This window comes from Gorilla gorilla, chromosome 11 (assembly GCF_029281585.2).
Source record: "Gorilla gorilla gorilla isolate KB3781 chromosome 11, NHGRI_mGorGor1-v2.1_pri, whole genome shotgun sequence".
Lineage (NCBI taxonomy): Eukaryota > Metazoa > Chordata > Mammalia > Primates > Hominidae > Gorilla > Gorilla gorilla.
Window position 1 is genome coordinate 51,094,909 of NC_073235.2, and position 9,496 is coordinate 51,104,404.

The window sequence follows — 9,496 nt, forward strand, 5'->3', positions numbered from 1 at the left end:
TCAGCCAAGCATTAAGGTAGACTAGACCATGGTTGGCTTAAAAAAAAAAAAAAAAAACAAACAAAAAAAAAACCTTCACTGTGATTAGAGGACAAAAGCTCGAATGCTCAGTATATTTTTCGAATCCAGGGCAGCTTCGCACACCTCCCCTTGCAGTTCAGGGTTCAGGACTCAGCTCTGGAAAACAGGGACTAGATGAAACTTGCCTTCGTCATTTCCCACTGTCCATTTCCGTCTTGTCACTCTTCTCTGACCTCTCAGTCTTGCCTTCCTATCTAGATTTTAAAGGTGTGGTGAGGGAGGCAGGGAGGGAACACTTTGAAATCCTTTTAAAAGGCCAGGCACCCTGGCACATGCCTGTAATTTCCAGCAGTTTGGGAGGCCAAGCTGGGACCATTGCTTGAGGCCGGGAGTTTCAGACAAGCCTGGGGAACATAGCAAGACCCCATCTCTACAAAAATTAAAAAATAATGAAATTCGCCTTTGGCCTCGTTGCACTCCTGACAGCAAGATGGGTCACCAGCAGCTATACTGGAGCCACCCACGAAAATTCAGCCAAGGTTCTCATTCTTGTCGTGTCTGTTCAAACGGGCACGGTCTGATCTGGAAATATGGCCTCAATATGTGCTGCCAGTGTTTCCGTCAGTAAGCAAAGGAGATCGGTTTCATTAAGTTGGACTAAATGATCTTCCTTCAAAGGATTATCCAAGGCATCTACTTAATGAAAACCCACGATAGTTCTTGTACATAAAATAAACATTTGAAAAAAAATAAATAATGCAATTCTATTGAAAGACTTTATGCTTATTCCTATTCTCAGTATTCTCCTCCCATCTCCCATTCCCCCCAACCCCTATGCATGATGATGATGATGATGGGGATCTTTCTGCTCTTTTTCTCTCCCCAACTTCAGTTCAGTTTGGCTTAGAAAATATCTTTTGTGCACATTGCCTGTGCTAGACCCTGGGGATGGTAGTTGATGAGATAAGGAGGAGGAGGCAGTCATATTGAGCCACTCTAAGAATATGGGCCTTTATATGAGTGAAGTGAGGAAAATGTGCAGGGTTTTGAGGAGGACAGTGGTATGATCTAACTAATGTCTTACTAGGATCATGGATGCTCCTTTAAGAATAGACTTAGGTAGGGCAGGAGTGGAAACAAGGAAACCAGTAAGGAAGCTGTTGTGAAAATTCTCATGAGAGATGATGAGCTAGAGTGTGGCACTGGAGACAATAAGGGATGATCAGATTCTGGATATATTGAAATGTAACGCCAACATGATTTTCTGATGAATTAGATGTGGAATGTGAGAAAAAGACATTAAGGATAAAGCTATGTGTATTAAGTCTCTATTGCTCCATAAAAATTAGCATAAAACTTAGTATCTTAAAACAATTAATATTATAGTCTCACACGGTTTCAGTGGGTAAAGACTTTGGAAGTGGCTTAGCTGGTGGTTCAGTCATGATATTGCAGTCCAGATGTTCGTCAGGGTCATCCAAAAGCTTGACTGGAGCTGTAGGACCTACTTCCAAGATAGCACACTCATATGTGTGGTTAATTGGTATTGGCTGTGGGTAAGCACTTCAGTTTCTTGCCATAAGAACTTCCCCATAGGGCTGTTTGTGTGTCCTCATGACATGACAGCTGGCTTTCCCCAGAGCAAATGTTCCAAAAAAGAGCAAGGTGAGTGTAGCTGTGTCTTTTAAGATCTAGTCTCAGCCAGGCGCAATAGCTCACACCTGTAATCCTGGCATTTTGGGAGGCTAAGGCAGGCACATCACAAGGTCAGGAGTTCAAGACCAGCTTGGCCAACATGGTGAAACCCCGTCTCTACTAAAGATACAAAAAATTAGCTGGGCGTGGTGGCGTGCACCTGTAATCACATCTATTCGGGAGGCTGATGCAGGAGAATCACTTGAACCCAGGAGGCGGAGGTTACAGTGAGCTGAGATTGCGCTATTGCACTCCAGCCTGGGTGACAGGGTGAGACTCTGTCTCAATTCACAATTCACAATAGCAAAGACTTGGAACCAACCCAAATGCCCATCAATGATAGACTGGCTAAAGAAAACGTGGCACATATATACCATGGACTACTATGCAGCCATAAAAAAGGATGAGTTCATGTCCTTTGCAGGGACATGGATGAAACTGGAAACCATCATTCTCAGCAAACTAACACAGGAACAGAAAACCAGACACCGCATGTTCTCACTCATAAGTGAGAGTTGAACAATGAAAACATGGACACAGGGAGGGGAACATCACATACCGGGGCCTGTCAGGGGATGGGGAACTAGGGGAGGGATGGCATTAGGAAAAATACCTAATGTAGATGACGGGTTGATGGATGCAGCAAACCACCATGGCACGTGTATACCTATGTAACAAACCTGCATGTTCTACACATGTGTCCCAGAACCTAAAGTATAATTAAAAAAAAAAAAAAGGGGAGATAAGAGATGGTGAAGATGGTAAGAGGTCTGCTTCTCCTTAGCTGCATTGAATGCAGTTTAAGAGAATGCTACTGTGAGGGGATGATCAAGACGGTCACAGAGAACAGATAAACAAAATGTAGTATATCCATATATTGGACTATTATTCCACAATTAAAAGATGAAACAAAAATGAGTCATGTACAACGTGGATTAACCTTGAAAACATTATGCTAAGTGAAAGAAGCTAGACAATAAACCCCACATATTATATGATTTCGTTTATATGAAGTGTCCAGAATGGGCAAATCTTTAGAGATGAAGAGTAGATCATTGGTTTTCTAGGGCTAGGAGAGGAGAAGGGGCTTGGGAATGACTGTTAATGGGTATGGGGTTTCTTTGAGGGTTGATGAAAATGTTCTAAAATTAGACTTTGGTAATGGTTGCACCACTCTTTAAATATACTGTAAACTAACCATATACTTGAAAAAAGATTGGCCGGGCGCGGTGGCTTATGCCTGTAATCCCAGCACTTTGGGAGGCCGAGGCAGGAGGATCACAAGGTCAGGAGTTTGAGACCAGCCTGGCCAATATGGTGAAACCCCGTCTCTACTAAAAATACAAAAAATATTAGCCGGGCATGCTGGCGCATCCTTGTAATCCCACCTACTCAGGAGGCTGAGGCAGGAGAATTGCTTGAACCTGGGAGGCAGAGGTTGCAGTAAGCCGAGATCTTGCCACTGCAGTCCAGACTGGGCGACAGAGTGAGCCTCCATCTCAAAAAAAAAAGATCTAGTCTCAGAAGTCGCATACCGTAATTTATGCAAGTCCTATTAGTTACATAGGTAGGCATATTCAGTAGGAGATGGGACAAAAAAAGAGAGGAATAGGGACTACTACTGGTGGCCACCTTGAAGCCTGGCTATCACAGTATGTCCCCAGAGCCCCATTTGTTCATGTCCCCAACATGCATAATATATTTCCTCCTGTCCAGACTCTTCCAGCAGTCTCATATCTTTATATCATTGATTCAAAATCCTGCCACCTAAATCATCTAACCATGAATGAATAGAGTGTCATTTACTGAGATGAAGAAAACTAGAGTAGAAACAAGGTTAGTGGGGAATATTAAGTGAAGATTAGGTATGTTAAGTATGAGATGTCTATTGAACTGCAAGTAGAGATTTCAAGTGTACAACTTAATGTGCAAAACTTGGGTTCAGAGAAAACACCTGGACTAGATGTATAAATTTTGGAGTTTTTGGTGTATGGGTAACAAAATTTAAATTGGGATAAATTTGCCAGGGCAGTGAGTATACATAAAAACGAAAAGAGGCTCTCCAACATTTGGATGTCAAGAAGATGAGGAGGCACAACAAAAGAAATACATGATATGATTGAAAAGGAATAAGAATAGTTCCACGGCCGGGCACCGTGGCTCACACCTGTAATCCTAACACTTTGGGAGGCTGAGGCGGGCGGATCACAAGGTCAGGAGATCGAGACCATCCTGGCTAACATGCAAAACCCTGTCTCTACTAAAAATACAAAAAAATTAGCTGGGTGTGGTGGCACGTGCCTGCAGTCCCAGCTACTTGGGACGCTGAGGCAGGAGAATCTCTTGAACCCAGGAGGAGGTGGAGGTTACAGAGAGCTGAGATCGTGTAATTGCACTCCAGCCTGGACGACAGAGTAAGACTCCATCTCAAAAAAAAAAAAATAGTTCCATGATGCACTCATGCAAATCAGTCCCCTTATGTTACACTCCACAATGCTTCCTGTAGTTTCTTTCTTTTATTTTTTTTAAGACAGAGTCTCGCTCTGTTGCCCAGGCTGGAGTGCAGTGGCACGATCTCGGCTTACTGCAAGCTCTGCCTCCCGGGTTCACGCCATTCTCCTGCCTCAGCCTCCCGAGTAGCTGGGACTTCAGGCGCCCGCCACCACGCCCGGCTAATTTTTTGTATTTTTTTAGTAGAGTCGGGGTTTTGCCATGTTAGCCAGGATGGTCTCGATCTCCTGACCTCATGATCCACCCACCTCGACCTCCCAAAGTGCTGGGATTACAGGCATAAGCCACGGCACCTGGCCTGCTTCCTGTAGTTTTTAATGTCACACAACCATTATGACTGTATTAGCTGCAAATTATATAGCCTCAGCCTAGCTTCTCAAAGGACCCAGTCTTATTCCTAGCTGACTAGGAGCCGGAAGCCAGAAGATTGTGCAATCTTCTCCTGGTGTTACCTTCTGGTCAGTGTTAGGTTCTTATGCAAACAACAGAGGTCCTCTTTCTTTTAGTCTCCCCTCTACTTCCTTTTTCTATCCCTTTCTCCCCAGGGTCTCTGGCTCATTTTACCTCCACTCTTTTTATTTGCACCAGTTATTCCTGTTTGCTCTTCAAACTTTTCTCAGTGGAGCATGCTGAGGTATTCTTAACTAGAATGACATGTTTTCATTGATGTCACTGCACCTGCCACCATCATGGCAGGCTGTACCTTCAAGGACTTTCCTCCGCATAGCACTCCCTGACAAAACATATCCACCAAAGTCCCTTTGGAACCAGTCATAGGAAACTTCTAACTTTGGGAAAATTCCAGCACCACAGAGGCCAGCATGACAGATGACAGGAAGAGCAAGGCTGGACTCTACAGCTGCTAGCCTTCATATCCAGAGTCATGTCTGTGGTCCAACACTCCAGGGCTTGCCTGCTATATGCCTATGTCACCGATTTGCCTTTCAACCCTTCAGCCTTTCTGGAAGGAGCCAGATCCCAAGGGGATGTGTGTAGCCTTGGTTACTCTGACAGCTGCATTGTGTTCCTCCTTTTCCTGTATCTTATCAAAAGCAGGGTGATGTGAGCAAGGCACATGGGCATGCTGATGGTTTAGGGCATGTACTCAGAGATGTGTGTCAATCCACAGGGCTGCTCTGTCTAGCCTGATGTTTCTCAGTGGGAGCTCTATTAGCAATTTGGGCAAGACAGTTCTTCATTGTGCGAGACTGTCCCAAACACTACAGGATACCTAATATCCCTGTCACACTCCCACCAAAACAATAGTAGCACCCACCAATCATTGTGACAACTGGTAGCTGCCTTGTGCTTCCCTACACAGTCCTGGTCCAAGTAGAGCAGCTCCAGGATGACCTCCCTTTGGCTACTATTGCGCTCCTCTCCTCAGCATTATTTTTATCTTTGAGAATAAGAAACTCATGCAATAGGCAGAATTCTGAAGATTCCCATCTCCTGGTTATTAAATCAAACATTTAATCTAAGTTCTGCTTTGGACTTGTGGATGCAATTAAGGTGACTAGCTGAATTTAAAGTGGGGAGATTATCCTGGATTATCTGAGTGGGCCCAGTGTAATCATGTGAGTCCTTAAAAGCAGCCGCAGAAGGCAGAAGAGTCAGTCAGAGAGATGGGCAGAAGGGGAAGTCAGGGACACTTGAAGCATAAGAAGGACTCAACCTGCCATTGCTGAACAGGAGATGCATATGGAAAGCATGAGAAGGAAGGCGGCAGCCTCTGGGAGAAAAGATCAGTCCATACTGGCAGCCAGCAAGGAAGCAAGCACTTCAGTCCTACACCCACAAGGAACTGAATCTGGCCAACAATGTGAATGAGCTTGGAAGCAGATTCATCCCCAGAGCCTCTAGAATGGAATCCAGACCTACCAACACCTTGATTTCAGCCTCATGAGGGTCTAAGCAGAGGACCCAGCAGAACCATGCTGTACCTGGACTTCCAACCCACAGAACTGTGATTTAATAAATGGCTGTTACCTCCTTGTAAGGAAATGTCTCCTTATTTATTGAACTAAGATTTTCACTCTGTTCCTTTCACCATCAGACCTAATTTTATTTCTCGTAGCCATGTAGACTGACACTGCTATAGATTGAAGGCTATATCTGAGCCTTCTCCTCTTTGAACCAAAGATTCCCTGTGCATTCTCCACCCTGGTTACTTTTCTGTAAATGTATTTTATCTTGTTTAGTCCCTGGATTTATATTCTAGATAATGGGGAATTTAATGACAAAATAAGTTTTCAGAAAGCCCTTCCTACTCTGAGGTGTCTTACTCTTGCATTATAAAGAAGAAATTTTCTATCTTTATCACCAAAGAGAAACATCGTTTTCTGGATCATTGACCATTCTATTGTCCATAGTAGAAAAGCATCATTCAGAATGACCTGGAATTGAGGAAAATGAAGTAGAAAATTGTCAGGAAGCTTTCACAAGTATGAATCTGTGTGAACATTATTATAGGTTGTGATACTTAATGAGGATTAAAATTCGATGCTTAGGAAGCTGAAGAAATTTTGCTGAGTGAAATAAGCTCAGCAAAAAGCAGCCGCATCTGGGAATTAGGATATTGTATTCCATCTGTCCAGCTGGGCTTCTGATTAGAATCAGTTTCCTTGGTTGGTTCTTGGAACATGGGGCAGGACCAAAGCCTTTGCCAAGATATCAGGGAAGGCAGGTGGGGCCGATTATTGTCATGATCCTCAACTGACAGCTCCTGAAAGCTTCCAGCAGCATGATTCATGACTGACTAGAACAAAAATGGACAAAAGGAGAAGCAACAACCTTATAATGGGAGCAAAGCTAACAGGGGGAAGAACATTTGAGTCTTCATTAAAATTACTGTGTATGCCATAAAAAGTGGCTTTAAAGATAAGCAGACATAAGGAAATCATGGCTATTGGGAATACTTTGGAAAGTGACCAAAACAAACAAACAAACAAAGTAGATTCAATAACTAGGAAGTGAGTAATTATCTTGTTTGCTTTGTATTGCAATTGAACCATTTCCAGTTTCATACATACAGGGGTATTTTCCTCAATTAAATTTTAGCACTTTTGGAAGAATGGTTACATCTTATGATTTCTTTGAATAAGATAAATAGCATGTTCTCAGAAACTCTTAATTAATTGAACTGAATGAAATTGCCTGTTGACTGGCTGAATAATGAATAAAATCATTGTTGTTCTAATTAGAATACAAGTCCTTTGGGAGAAAGCTAGATTGAGTTGGAAGAAACCATATGTTCCCGATTCCTCCATCCTTCCGGATTAAATGACCTACAGCCCTGGGGTTTTTTCAAAGTGTGACTAAAAGACTTCTGCATTAGAATTGTCTGGAGATGCTTCCTAAAAATGAAGAATTCTATACCCTACTGTCCTAGACCCACTGAATCTGGAAGAGAGGGGTATTTGCCTTTTTCTAAAATTAAAGCACAATTTACATACAACTAAACGCACAGATTTTAAGTGCACCTTTCAATGGGATTCAACAAATGTATATAATCCACCACCTCAACCAAAACTTCCATCACTCTAGAAAGTTTCCATAGGCCCCTTTCCAGCCAGTCACTCACCCTCCCAGAAGTGACCACTGTTCTGATTTCTCTCACACTTGTATACTCTTTTGAGCCAGGCTTCTTTCACTTAACATAATGGTTTTGAGAGTCATCCATGTTGTTATAGATATTAATTGTTCTTTCTCATTGCTAAGTAATATTCCACTGTGCTACATATGGAATATGCTACAATTTGTTCATACAACCACCTGCTGAGGGGCATTTGGGTGTGTGTTAGTTTTTTAGGCTGTATAACCAATTATCACAAGCATAGCAGCTTAAAACAACATACATTTGCAGGTTGAGTCTCCCTTATCTGAAATGTCTGGGACCAGAAGTGTTTTGAGTTTTGGATTTTTTTCAGATTTAGGAATATTTGCATTATACTTACTGGTTAAACATCCCAAATCCAAAATACAAAATGCTCCAATGAGCATTTCCTTTGAGCATCTTGTTGAGCAAAAAGTTTTGGATTTTGGAGCATTTGAGATTGGGTTTTCAGACTTAGGACGTCCAGTCTATATTAGCTCACAATTTCCATGGCTTGGAGCTGAGGCATGGCTTAGTCTGGTCTTCTGCCAGGGTCTCGCAAAGCTGCAACCACAGTGTCAGCAAGCTCCATTACTATCTGGAGCTCGAAGTCCTCTTCCAAGTTCACATGGTCGTTGGCAGAATTCAGGTCTTTTCAGTTGTAGTACTGTGGATCTTGGCTTTGTACTGGCTGTCAGCTGGAGGCTGCCCTCTGTAGTTCCCTGCCACGTGGCCTTTTCCAAGGGCAGCTTACAACATAGCTGTTTACTTCAAGGCCAGCAGTAAAGTCTCTCTCTCCAGCCTGCTAAAATGGAGTCTTATATATGTAACATAATCGTAGGCATATGACATTTCATCACCTTTGCTATATTGGTTAGGAGCAAGTCACAAGTTCCACCCACACTCAAGGGGATTATACAGGCTGTGGATTTTTGGGAGGCCACCTTAGGGTGTGTCCACCGGAAGGTATTTTGCATTCTCAGCAAGTATGAATATTAGCGCACAACTCTTTGTGTGAACATATGCTTTCACTTATTTTGAGTAAACACCTAGGAGCGGAATTGCTTGATCACAGGGTAGGCGTATGTGCAACTTTGTAAGAAAATGCCAAAGCATTTTTCAAAAAGTTCGTGCAGTTTTATGCTCGTATCAGCAATGGAATAAACGTCTCAGCTGCTCCACATCTTCACCAATATTTGCTGTTGTCTGTCTTTGTCATTTTAGCCACTTTCTACTGATGTGAAATGTGCATTTTTAATATGCTCTGTGGGTGCTTCTTTCACATCTTCCACCACTGCTTTTTAGAAGTGAGTCATAGAGAAACTGCCTGAGACTACTCAGCTCTTGCTATGAGTCCCTCAGTAGTCAGTCCCCAAACCTAACTGATTAACCTGATTCACAGGGAGCATTTGTTAAGAACATGGACTCTGGGGCCTATTCCAGACCTCCTAAATGAGCATCTCCAGGAGTATAAATTGGGAATCTATTTTCCAAAAACCCTCAAGGTGATTATTTGAATTGCTGGAGCTTGGAACCATTGCCTTCACTACTTCAAGACCCAAAAGTGTCTCTAGTGTGCTCCTCACACAGAGAACATGTCCATAAAGTGGGGCTAGGACCCTGCGATGGCACCACAGCTGTCCCTGCTTGTAACATTGAAGAATTGTAAGTTGA

The 9,496-nt window shown here is 42.9% G+C and overlaps 1 pseudogene; it reads left to right on the forward strand.

The window, feature by feature from the left end:
* The first annotated feature begins 511 nt into the window (after positions 1–511).
* Positions 512–682, forward strand: LOC109025919 (small ribosomal subunit protein uS14-like; annotated as a pseudogene).
* Positions 683–9,496: the final 8,814 nt, after the last annotated feature.